We start from the raw sequence: 12,516 nt of genomic DNA on the forward strand, positions 1-12,516 counted from the left end.
AAACAAATCAGAGAATGATTCATAGATGGCAGACATTAATCCCCTTATTACCTCTTTTTTTCTTTTTCTTTTAAGCTTTTTCTTTCTTTTAGGAATATGTTACTGTGATTCTGCTTCATGCAACTAGGGATTTGAGTTCTACCAAGACGGTTGTTACTCCAAGAGCTGTGATCCCAAAGTGAATAGTTTTCAGTTCATAGGCAAGGGGCAAACAAATTTAAATGCATGAGCAGCAGCCATACATCTTTTTGTTTACAACTCAAGCATAACATCTAGGAGCAAACCTGATGTTGGTGTTGGGTGATAATCAACACCAGGCATTGTCAGAATAGACCCACTGAAATCAATTGCTCTGAAAAGCTCAACTCCATTCATTTCAATGTGCCTATGTTGAATATGAGTTGCCATAGTTGGATACACACTGTGTTTAACTGAAGCATCTATGGTCATTCAACACAGTTTTTCCTAAAGGAATATTGCTCAAAATAATCTCAAATTTCCTCCAAAGTAATATTCCTAACCAGCACCTCCTAAATATTTTTAGACTAAACCTTGCATTGTTACGCGGTGGACAAGCATTCAATCACATTTGAGGAATATATCAAAACATGGTTTTCAAAGCTCACAATGTAAGCCGTTTACACTAATGAAAGGATGAATTGCCTCAGCAAGTTACTGAGAGCTGCTGGGTGCTCAGCATTTTTTAAGACTCAATCCACTTATTTAGGAGCTTAAATGTGGATTTATGAGTTTAGATAGTGATTCATTTTCATTTTTTAAAAAAGTGTCACAGAAGCCTAACCTCTGCTGCTCTACTGATACAAGTTTGTATGAACAGAACTGTGTGGTTTCCTTGTGTCTAGTAAAGAACAGAACCTATAATAAAATAATATATTTGTATTTAAAATACATAATAATCCACAACATAAACTAAATCTGAAACTCTGGCTTTGGCAGAAATAATTATCTCATGAAATGAGTATAATTTCACCCTATGCAATGCATACTTTACTGAAAGAATACCGTAGATTGGTTCCATACTATACGCTGGAGACATCACTGCTGTAGGTACACCAGCGTTACAATGGAGTTTCCTGCACCAAACATGAAAAGCATGAATGACATACATTTGTCTTTGAAGAGCTGTATACACAACACCAAGAATCCAACTGGGCTTGGCCTGGGTACAGTTTTTTTTTTTTTTTTAAAAAAAAGATGTTCACACTGCATGCATTTGCTGCAGGCAGCACAAATGCAGCACTGGCACACCACTACAATTATGCTTGCCTTATCGAGTGTGAAGCCACCTTAATATATGGCAACATACAAATGAAATTAGCTTTTTTGAGCTGTTAAGGTGATACCACTTGTCTTGCTACTTATCTTTGTGAGAGCTTCTAGGAGCCTCTTTAAAATCACGTACAAATTTTGCATTGGCATAATCTGCACCATGAAAAACTCACAATTTCTGACTGCTTTAAGCAGAACTTACAACTCTTTGGGATTGGCTAACTTGATAATTATGCGGAGCTGCTTTCCTCGGAAGGCATGAAAAACAGGAAAACCCATTCTTGGCTTCCTGTTGCATGGGAGATTGATGATCTCAACCTCTGGCATCAGTGGCAGCTGGGGCCTACTGGGACTGGTAAGGTGGAAGACTGAGAGGTCAACCATAAGTGGAGCCAAAACCCATGACAGGCAAATCCAACTAATTTTAGATTTCTCCTCAACATCCTGCTGAGTTCTACTGGGACAAAACTGAGACAGATGAGGATGAGGATGACCCTTGGGTGAGTTGTAAGTTTGAAGGGAAAGAGGTGGGGACTGGCCAAGGACAGTGAGGCTGGTGGGGCATTTCCCCATTTACATTATGGGCTAGTGTCCACCGTGTCGCACCAAGAAAACTAAACTAATTTTACCCTCTAGTATGAGTTAGATAGTTACTTATTTAGTAGATCTGTATCCACGTTTTGAACTGGAATCCCCTCACAGCTTTCCTAAAATATATTAGATTAATTTAATAACTGTAGATATTAAACAAATGGGGGATGGGAGTAAGCAGCCAAACAAGTGATAGTGTCTTTGCCTACTTCCCTTTCTTTTCTGTTTCAATCTAACAGGGCTCATATTTGTAACAACACTAGTGTGGTCTTCAATATGATCTAGTTGACATTCTCCCATGAACCTCAATATAGCTCCTTGCATCTCTCAGCAGGGCAGTTGATCTTAGGTCGTCCTTCAGTGTCCAAATATACTAGAAGCATAGTGTTATGAATGTGATCAAAAATGAACTGAACTGTAGCTGTCGAGAATCATGGCATGTTCCCATTGCCAACTCTGAATAGCCTCAGCATGTTCCATGGAAACCATGGAGCATGAAGATACTAGAAGTGCAAACAATAAATTGAATGTGGAAGTTACAGTATCTGAAATTGCTTTTGTGGGTCTCCAAAACTAGGAAGATAGAAGAACTACCTCTTGGTACTGAAAAACATGTATTTTTCTTTAAGACAGTGAAGCAGCTCCTGGGGTCTTCCAGGTGTAGTTGGAATATAGCTCTCATCATTCCATACTGTTGGCCATGCAGACTGGATCTGATGAGAGTTGGTCCAACATCATCTGGAGGGCTGCAGATTCTTTAGAAGTTTTGAGCACAGGAAAATTATAATGGAGCAGCTTTTCATAGAGTCAAGCTGACAGTCTGCCTTGGCCAATGCTATCTGTTTGGACTGGTAGGACATCACTGTAATCTTGGGTGCGTTTTTAACTCAAGATTCCAATAATTAAACCAACAATCGTATATAACAGCATGCCGTGTACCACGAAGTTGTAACCTACCTTAGGGCCAAGCTAGATCTCACAGCAATGATGTGTGAATTAATTAACCTCTAATTTTTTTGTAGATAGAAGCTGGGGGTGGGTGGGGAAGAAAACAAAGCCAGATAATGACCACTGAGCAAATGAACATGGGTTTTCACCTTTCCCTGGTGAAATCACTTCCATGCCAGAGGAAGTAGCCTGAATATTGTCCTAATTTAAGTTCTTAGCTGCACACTGTATGGTCCCTGGTTCATGGGTCATGGCACTACCTGCCTACATTTCTCCCTCAAGTTGCAAAGTGGAATAATCACTATCATAATAAAATATCTGCAAAAGCCCCTGAAATAAAAGTGAACAGGCTTGCCTTCAAGCTCACAATTACTGTTTTTTTAAAGGAAGCACAAGGGAAGAAGACAGAGGGGAGAAAAGAAAAACTTTGAACTTGCTTGGTGAAGCTAAAAGCAACCTAGAAAGGAATTAGAGTAAAAAGAAATCTATAAAATAGGCAAGATGAAGATAAGGGTAAAAAAAAACAGATAAAGAAAAAAACATCAAGAAGGTAATGCAAAGGGGAGAAATTAGGTTTTTAGTAATTTCTTAAAAGAGAGAGGCCTGGTAAATATATATATTTTCAAAGTGTGTGCCACACATAAAGAGCCACACAAGAGAATGAATGAAGATAAGAAATGGCACAACAGAACAGAGATTTAGAAACAAAATTAGTATTTGATAAGTAAATGAACCAATAGCATAATAAAGTAAAAAGGAACAAAGAGGCATAGGTAGATCAGGTATGTAGAACCTGTGGCTTTCCAGAAGTTGTTGGACTCCCACTCACATTAGCCCCAGACAGCATGGCCAATGGCCAGGATTTATGGGAGGTGTAGTCCAACAACCTCTGGAGGACCCCCGAGTCACTACCCCAAGAGTAGAAAGAAACACATGGTCATCAACTCTGCATTAACAACGCAGGAAAAAGCTGTATCTGCAAGCTCTTTCAATCCTGCAGCATATAGTCCAGAATCTGCTTTTGCAGATACAGCTTCTCCTGCATTGTTAATCCAAATCAGAGGACACAATTCGTAGGTTATTCAAGTAAATAAGTATTTATTGCCTTGTAGCACAATCCCAAAAGTATTATTGGTTATACCATCCTATTTTACCCTATACTTTCCTGTCAGTCTCAGTAAAAAAAACACTATTTTACTTGCTCAGAACCTAGAAGTACTGGAAAAGCCTAATAAATTTAGAGCACAATCCCATATATGTTTTCTGAGAAGTGATGCCCGCTGAGTTCTATGGAGCTCAATGCCTGCTTGATGAGTGTAGAACTGCTGCAGCTGTACATGAAAAGGGGGCAATTGACACAACAACATAGGACATGAGAAGCATGGATAGTAGACTAAGAAACAGATTTGTATCAACTCTGAAGAATGGGTACGTTAAAGGTAAAGGTAAAGGGTCCAGTCGTGTCTGACTCTGGGGTTGCGGCACTCATCTCGCGTTACTGGCTGAGGGAGCCAGCATGACAAAGCCGCTTCTGACGAACCAGATCAGCACACGGAAACACTGTTTACCTTCCCGCCAGAGCGGTACCTATTTATCCACTTGCACTTTTAACGTGCTTTCAAACTGCTAGGTGGGCAGGAGCTGGGACCGAGCAACAGGAGCTCACCCGTCGCGGGGATTCGAACCGCCGACCTTCTGATCGGCAAGCCCTAGGCTTTGTGGTTTAACTCACAGTGCCACCCGCTGTGTTAGAATAGTTTTATAACCTGCGGCCAAATGAACAAAACGTAGGATTACTAACATGATGGGGATTAATGAGTGGGAGTGTGTAACCTTACAAAAAATAACACTGTTGATGTATTTCATGTCATTTCATGTCAGTTTGATTTCCTTGTGCAGCATAGATTGCAAGATCCTACCTGCAATATTATTATTGCTTAAAATATGCTGTAACCTAACGTTTGAAGGTTGCTTGTGAGTATTTTCCCAATTTTGTGGTAAGTCAAACTGACTTCAGCCCTCAATATTTCTCAAAAAACCCACAAAGATAACAGACAGCAGGGGGTGAGGAGATCTCCCCCATGGGTTTGGCACTGTTGCAGGACACTGGAAATAGAGTGTTAGACGTGGGCCATAATTTTTCAGCCACTACCTAAACTGCTATTCACAGCAAAATTCATTTGTGCACATTGCCATTTTCTTTAATGGAAAATGTATACAGAATGAGTGGCCCTGGTGGTCCTTTGAATTATTTTTAAACCACAGTCTTATAACAAGGAATTAATTAGTATGCATCATTAACTGCTGTGTTGGGTAATGGTTTAATAGCCCAGGCATACAGCTTATAGGAATCTCTGCCTCTCTGCAGCTCAATTCTTTTAGATTCTATTCTGCAGTGATCCATGTCCTTACAGGCTGTACAGGACCACACAAACTGTGACAAGTTAATAGGTCATGGTTCCAAACCAGATCTGTTCAAAAGCCAAGTTACAATGGTCCCATCTTTAAGAGCTGCAGCAGATTTATTATAAATATACCTTCCAACATAGGCTATATTCATGCTATCTCTACCTCATCAACACTCCACCTGATTAATTATAGTCAGAATCTATAATTCATGACAACTTGATTTCTGTGTCATTGTACATCAAAGCACTTGTTTATGTTAGCACTCCTGCTGCGTCTTTCATCTTTCTAAATCAGAATATGGGTTGTTGTTGTTTTAATCAGAAATATGAATTATAACAATTTACACTCTACCAGTGTTAGTCCGTGTTGTTCAAACAGGAATCTCCTAAAAAGCCAGGAACTTCAATTTAATAACTCCTTAGTGATGTTACTATTTTCACTCTGTAAGCTACTAATATAGTTACTGCGGCAATCTATTTATCTTTTCCAGTTAATGAAATTACTTGCAGAAATACTGTGCAGAGAAATGGCAGGTAGTACATGGCAAAATATAAGCAACCTTTCAGCAAAAGTGTGAAGATCAAAACTGGAAACAGTCAACATGCAACATCTCAATTATAGGGTTAGTCCATAGATTATCAAAGGATCACACCAAGCTTTGCATGTTTCCAATTAGGGATAGTTTTTAATTACCGGTAATACTCATTATAGTATACGCAGAACAATAAGGTGTGGGGATGCATGCAGGATCATTCTTATACAAATGGATCCTTGTAATCCTGGAAACTAATCCTTAGCCATAGACATTAGATGAGTGCTGTGTAAATAGCTGGTTTCCCATTTCAGGACAGAGCCACAAAGAAAAGGTACCTGATACTTAATCCTACCAGGAGGCAAGCCACAGTAAGATACTACTTCTTAATATTCACATAAGAGACAAAGCACAACTAAGGCTACAGATTATCTTTCAGATATGTGAGCTATACAAAACAAGGAGTCTTACCTTGAGCCTTGGCTGCCCCAAGTCAGGGATCAGCCATGAAATCTGCAAAGACAATATCGTGTATTTACATAAGGATATACAAAAAGCCCATTCTAATACTTTCCCCAGACACAGATATTTTTATACTGAAGTCTAGAACCTAACATGCCCTACTGTATAAACCAGCCCCCGTAGGGGATTGTAACACTTGCTGAAGATGTGTGGCAGATGTGAAAAAGATGAAATCCATGCTAGGGATTATTAGGAAAGGAATTGAAAATAAAACTGCCACTATCATAATGCTATTATTCAAATCTATGGTGCGACTGCATTTGGAATATTGTGTAACGTTCAGGCTGCCTCCATTCAAAAAGGATATCGTAGAGCTGGAGAAGGTTAAGAAAAGGGAAGTTAAAATGATCAGGGGGTGAAGCAACTCCCCTATGAAGAAAGGTCACAATATTGGGGGCTTTTTAGAGAAAAGGAGTCTATGAGGGGACATGTTACAAGTCTATAAAACTATGGAGAAAGTGGATTGAAAAAAGTTCTTCTCCCATTCTCGTAGCACTAGAATTTGTAGACATGTAATGCAGCTGAATGTTTAAAAATTTAGGACAGACAAAAGCAAATACTCCTTCATGCAGCTTGCATGGAACTTGGCCCTACAGGAGGCAATGGCAATCATCAGCTTGGATGGTTTAAAAAAAAGGATTACACAAATTCATGGAGGATATCAGTGGCTACTAGCCTTGATGGTTATGCTGTGCCTTCATGGCCATAGGCAGTAATGCTTCTGAATACCAGTTGCTGGAAACCACAGGATGGGGGAGTGCTGTTGTGCTTGGTTCTGCATTTAGGTTCCTCACAGGTGTCTGGTTGGCCACTGTGAGAATGCGACATTGGGCTAGATGGGCCATTAGCTTGACCCAGCAGGCTCTTCTTATGTTTTTTTTTTTTTTTAATGTCTGTTATGCAGCCAAGTAACCCAGTGCCTTGCAGGACATCTTCAGGAGGAGAAAAGGCTAAAGAGCAAACCTTCAAAAATCCAAAGTGGAGTCCCTAGGGTGGTTGGATGGCATCTTGCATGTCTCCTTCCAGCAACTCCTGCAGCCAGGCTGGTGCCAAATGTATTGCTTTGCTGTCTTTTGGACATCAGAAAGGCCAAAAAGGGGCTCTTGTTGTCTGGGCAGCCCAGGACCTCCATACACACTGGCCAGCTGGAGAGGTCACTTTGGTGCTACTAACACAGCAAAAACAATGCAGGAGGCAGCAGTTATGAGTTACTGGTCCCTGCAGCCACAGCAGGTGCTGTGATTCTACAGCAGTTTGACCACACACCCCCAAGGTGCACTCCATTGTCTCTCAAGACAGACAGAGGCCAACATGTGGGCAAGTCACTTTCACAGATAAAACTGGAGAGATAATACCTCAGTATTTGATACTGTGATTGATGTTAGAAACCCCTGCTAGACCCTTAGAGCTTACCATAAATTAGCTAGTACTGTATACTTCTTTTCTTCACCTGCAGGCAACTGGGGTGGAAGTGCAGTTAGGTGCCGCCTATTTTCACGTTTGAGTATTGCTGGTTGTCTCCTGGACTTAGCACATGGGGCTTCTAAATCTCCCTCTGAGAGAGATTAACCACTGGGATTCTAACTGTGTTTGCATGCATTATCAGAGAAAGAGGCTATAGGCTTAGTTCTTCTGAAACTGCACCTGTGCAAATGTCAAAAGAACTGGGACTGACAGAATGTTTTCAGGATCCCTGCCCTCACTGCTTCATTACATTGGGTTTAACGTCAGTGAGCAATTGTTCCTATGACATCTCTCAGTGAGTGCTTACCAACATGCAAGATGGCAATCTAGATGTTATTAATTTTAAATCCATTTTTTTAAAATCCTCTTGTTAGGTGACATTTTGAATCCAGTTTCTCTGCAGCAGTTGAAACTGCACTTGAGTAGCATGTCACAGCTACAATAATCTCTTCACTGAGTGGCAGGGTAGTCTTCCTTAGCGAGTAGCTTGTCAATAAAAAGCAAAGCTGTTATTTCGCCTTGTTAAAATTTAAAAACTTAAAAGAGATTTAAAAACCACACCGTTAATTTTATTCCAAGGACACAACAACAGAGCTAACATCTAGAGCATCGCGAGCTCCTCTTCCCTTCATGTTGTCACAACAAATCTTCTGCCAGTGATTGATGTTGTTGCCTGCCAAGGAGCTTTTCCATTGAGAGCAATGTTCTCGCCTAGCCTCTGGTGGAGTTCATCCCCCTTCCTGGAGGCTCTCTGCAGTTGCATGGTTCAACAAAAAGAAAGAAAGAAAGAAAGAAAGAAAGAAAGAAAGAAAGAAAGAAAGAAAGAAGGAAAGAAAAGAAATCTTGCCTGGAGAAAAAAATCCCAAACTGGGATATGTTTATTTAAAGGCTTTCCCAGTGCAGAATGCCCTCAACCCCCTAAAATGTTTAGCCTTCAACCTCCAAGTATACTACCCACAATAACTCAGCCGCCACCATAATATCCCAAAAGGATATTACATTCATAAAACAAGAGGAGAAACTATTACCCCGAAGTACTAATCTTTTCAATGTATTGCCTACAACCCAAGACGACGATACCTTTGAAATTTGATTCAAAAGACAAAACTGCACCCTTTTCTCAATCCTCAAGTTCCTTTCCATGAACACCCAAGAGAGAAACCCAAAAGTCATTTTTTTTCTCTCGCAGCCCCTCTTTAATCCAATAGATTCACTTTTGTCATTTTCCTTGCAATACTGAGCACTACTGGCATTATCTGTGACACCTCTGGGTTGAATTCTTTTAACCAGTTATTCTTCATTTATTTTCACAAAAGGAGATGAAACAATATACAAGAGTGCCCAAACTCCCCTTCTGTCCACTCGCAGGTACATCTGCTCAAGTACACCAATTAAATATTAATTCCAGAGCAATTCCCACAAAAGTAATTAACCTTGCTTACGCAAACACTGTTTGCACACACACACATCACCGGTTTTTATAGTGTAGACCCAGAGGGCCTAAACCTTGCTAGATATCTCTAGGTACTGCTTATTTATTTATTCTTTATTTTATAGCCCCACACACCCCATCTCACTTTTCAAGCTGTATATAATACCGCAGTTGGCAAGCCAGCCGAAGCTTAGAAGTAAAAACATGTACACATTACTGGCTTAAAATGCAGCAAGGCCATTCTTTTTTTTAGTTTGGATGAAAGCTAGCTTGGGGGTAAACAAACACATCAAAACACAATCTTTCATAAGAAACAGCAATAGACACTGTATATATATATGGACGGCGGCGAACTTGTGTACTTCTCAAACCAGCAGTGGGAGCGCACTGGATGTAGAGTAACCAAGACCTAGGACAGCTCAGTTGGTAGACAGGGTCCTGGGTTTGGACAAAAGATTTCTGCATTGCAGGAGGTTGCACTCATGCCTCCTTCCAACTCTACAGTAATATGATTCTATGAATATAAGGAGCATCTTCTGGTAAGACTGAGAGAATGATGACTGAGAGAATGCACAGTACAGTTTTGAGATGCCTTAAGAAAAACCAGGTTATTATCACTGGCATCAGCCACTACAGTGTTATTTATGAAATGATGAGGCTGCAGAAGCTCACCTTTACGCATATGATAATACTCAGGGCCAACTACATAGGAGCGCAAACACCTCTTAAGAGAGGTCCAGCATGGAGAGGTGCACTCCTACAAGAAAATACTAGCTTCAGAAGAGGGATTTTCATAGAACCATAGAGTTGGAAGCGAGCCTGAAGATAATCTAATATAACCCCTCGCAACGCAGGAATGGGCAGCTGTCTCTTACGAGGATTGAACCTGCATTGGCGTTGGCGCCGCTCTCTAGCCACCCCGAGCTCTCCTCCATTTGCACTTTGGGCCAGGTTTACCAATGCCAACATTACATCTGGTGATGTGGTAAAGGGCCAAGGACCACCTGAAACTTGGCAACATTCCCGCATCTACCTGGTAAAAAGGAAGCAGCAATATTAGCACGACCCAGTCAAGCACACCAACTTGGTTACAGTGTGATAAGCCACGATTTGGCACCGTCACACAGTTTTACACGAGGCCACCATGCTATACACCCTCACTTCGTATGTAGAAAATTCTGTCATGGATGGGAGGAGGGGATTTTTGTCATTTGGGGGGTGGCGGCGGCGGATTTGTCGTCGCCTTTGAAAAGAGGTCCTAGGCTATACGGAGCAGTTCCTTCTTAATAATAGCAGTTCCTTCTTCCCCCTCCTTGTCCTTATCCCTGGGAAGAGCAGGGGGACACTCAGGGCACGCCGACGCCACAGCCTTTGCCCTACTGTGTGCACTTATCTCCCTCCACAGCAAAAAATAAAATAAAAGGAGGGGAAAGGGAGGGGGGGAAAGGCCTCCTCCGAGCTCGCCCCCTTTCTGCCGCCCACGGGGGCTTTTTTTTCCTGTCAGGCTTCCAAGCCTTGCGCGCCTCAGCAAAACAAAAGCTTCCTCCGCTCGCGGCCTTTTTGGGGTATTTTTTTTTTCCCCCTTCGAGAGGCGGAGCTTCGCGCGCGGGCTGTGGGAGGGCGCGAGGGCGGGCCTGGCGGGCTCCGGGGGAGGGACGGGGGGCGGGCCGAAGCTCCTCTCGCTCCTCTCGGCGTCAGCGAGGCAGCCGCGGCCGCTTGGGCGAGTCGGTGAGGGGAGGGAGAAAAGAGCCCCAGCCGTGGTCGCCGGACGACACTTGAGGCGAGCGGCCTTCGGAGCGCGGGTGAGTAGCCGGGGTGGAGTAGGGGGGGGGAAAGGGCACAGAAAAAAAGGGGGCTTCGACCTCCCTCGCCGTCGGAGTCGCTGAGGGGAGGAGGAAGGCAAGTTGTTTCCGTCGCCCGGACGGACAGGCGGACGCTCCTGCCGCCCCCCGTCGGGGCACATTTCTCCTCAGCGAGGGGTCGCCCCGAGCTGTCCGCTCGCCAGCAAACTCCGCCGACTTCGTTTCCGTCTTCCTTCCTGGACTCCCGCCGAGTGTGTGGGGGGTCCCAGCTGGGCACCTGCCTCTGCCCGCCTTCCCTCCGCTTTCGGCGGTGGCGGCGGCGTGCGCGCTGCTGCGTGTGCTTTTCCTCGCCTGCTTTTCCCCGGCAGAGAGGGAGGGATCTCGGCTGCTGCTGCTGCTGCTGCTGCTATAGCTATTGCTGCAGCTTCTTCTTGTTTTGCTGTTGAGCAACTTTTTCTCCTTCCTCTCCCCGCCGCTTTCCCGCCCCGCGGTGCCTTCCTTGGACGGTGGCCGTCCGGTGGTAGCTGACTGGAGCCAACTTGGGCGCTGCCGCCCTCAATGGGCAACGTCAGGATCGAGTCTGGGCGAAAAGAGGAGCGACCCGCTCGGAGGCCGCCAAAGAGCCGGCAGCTTCCTTGGAGATTCACGGCGTGTTTATGTGTATATTTGCCCATGTTGCTGCTCCATTTCCCCCTCCTGTCCTGTCTGGTGGTTATGGTTGTTTCGGGAGATGCTTTTAAAGATATTGTGTCTGGACCAGGAGGAGAGAGCGTCTGCTGCATCATCGGGGAAAGAAAAGCGGTTTCCCTGGGGAAATAATAATCCTTTTTTGGTAGCGGCTGGCGAGGGAGTTAAAGATCTCTTCAGTAGACAACAACTCCCCCCCCCCCTCTTTTTCTTCTTCTTCGTAGGGGTTTATCGCTTGCACACACTCAGCTGTCCCTTTTCTCTATCCTTCCCCTACGCGGTCTTCTATGTTTTCTTTATTTTTTTGAAGTTTCTGACTTCACGCATTAAGATTTAATCCGTTATTTCCGACCCACTGAAGAGACAGGAGGACCAGCGTTATTGCTCACACTGTGAGTGTTTCTCTCCTTCCCCCCCCACAATTTGGTAAGGAAGCCGGGAAGTGAAAGGCTGTGCTTTCCTTTTAAAAGTTTCCCATGCCGCCTCCGATTAATCCTAAAACTGCTGCTGTTCAAAAGAATAAAAGGCTGCTGAACGCTTTGGAGTGTTTTTCATTATACACAGGGCATGCTTGTTAGTTTTTGCAAAGAATGCTATACGAAGAGAGCCTTCAATCTACAAATGCACCATAACAGCTATCTTAACTAAATTGCACAAATATTATCAACCTGTGGGGAAGTAATGCATGTGACTTTCATCATCTACCTCAGTAGTCTCCATAAACTATCACTCCTATTATTTATTGAAGTGCACCATTGTTGCGCATGGTGCTTTATGGCAGGGGCGGATTACCTGTGGTCCTCCAGTTGTTACAGCTTTGCATTATTTCTTACCATTGG

Source organism: Lacerta agilis, chromosome 11 (assembly GCF_009819535.1).
Source record: "Lacerta agilis isolate rLacAgi1 chromosome 11, rLacAgi1.pri, whole genome shotgun sequence".
Classification (NCBI taxonomy): domain Eukaryota; kingdom Metazoa; phylum Chordata; class Lepidosauria; order Squamata; family Lacertidae; genus Lacerta; species Lacerta agilis.